General features: G+C 50.5%; 1 protein-coding gene and 1 long non-coding RNA gene across 4 annotated transcripts in view; one reads left to right on the forward strand and one right to left on the reverse strand.

Annotated features, from left to right (window-relative positions):
- tmem178bb (transmembrane protein 178Bb) overlaps positions 1 to 384 on the forward strand; it is a 56394-nt gene that overhangs the window by 24077 nt on the left and 31933 nt on the right. The window lies entirely within an intron of this gene.
- The window catches only part of LOC103383018 (uncharacterized), a 27220-nt gene that overhangs the window by 23669 nt on the left and 3167 nt on the right, over positions 1 to 384 (reverse strand). The gene's annotated exons all lie outside the window — the stretch shown is intronic.

The raw sequence follows: 384 nt of genomic DNA on the forward strand, positions 1-384 counted from the left end.
ATGGGGGGGGTGAGGTGTGGGGACGATCATGAATTGCAATCCTCCAATCAATCCATCAGTACTGTCCTTTACCCAGACCTCCGGAGGTCCCCTGGACCCCCCCGTGTGACCGATGGCTGACTGGTGATTTATTCTCACATATGGTCTGCAGTGATTGGTCTCCTGGACCCATCAAAGAAATGACAGCAGCAGTGTGTGTGTGTGTGTGTGTGTGTATCAGTGATATATGACAGTGGTCACAGCTCTGGTGTTTCAGAAAAAACCCACAAATGGTGTCTTATAAAGATAATGGAACAAACACAGAATCGACCCCCGCCCCAACCCCACCGCCCTCTCACCACACACACACACACACACACTCTCACACACCCCCCACAAAAAAAA

This window comes from Cynoglossus semilaevis, chromosome 8, assembly GCF_000523025.1.
Source record: "Cynoglossus semilaevis isolate Cse_v1.0 chromosome 8, Cse_v1.0, whole genome shotgun sequence".
NCBI classification, from domain to species: Eukaryota; Metazoa; Chordata; class Actinopteri; order Pleuronectiformes; family Cynoglossidae; genus Cynoglossus; species Cynoglossus semilaevis.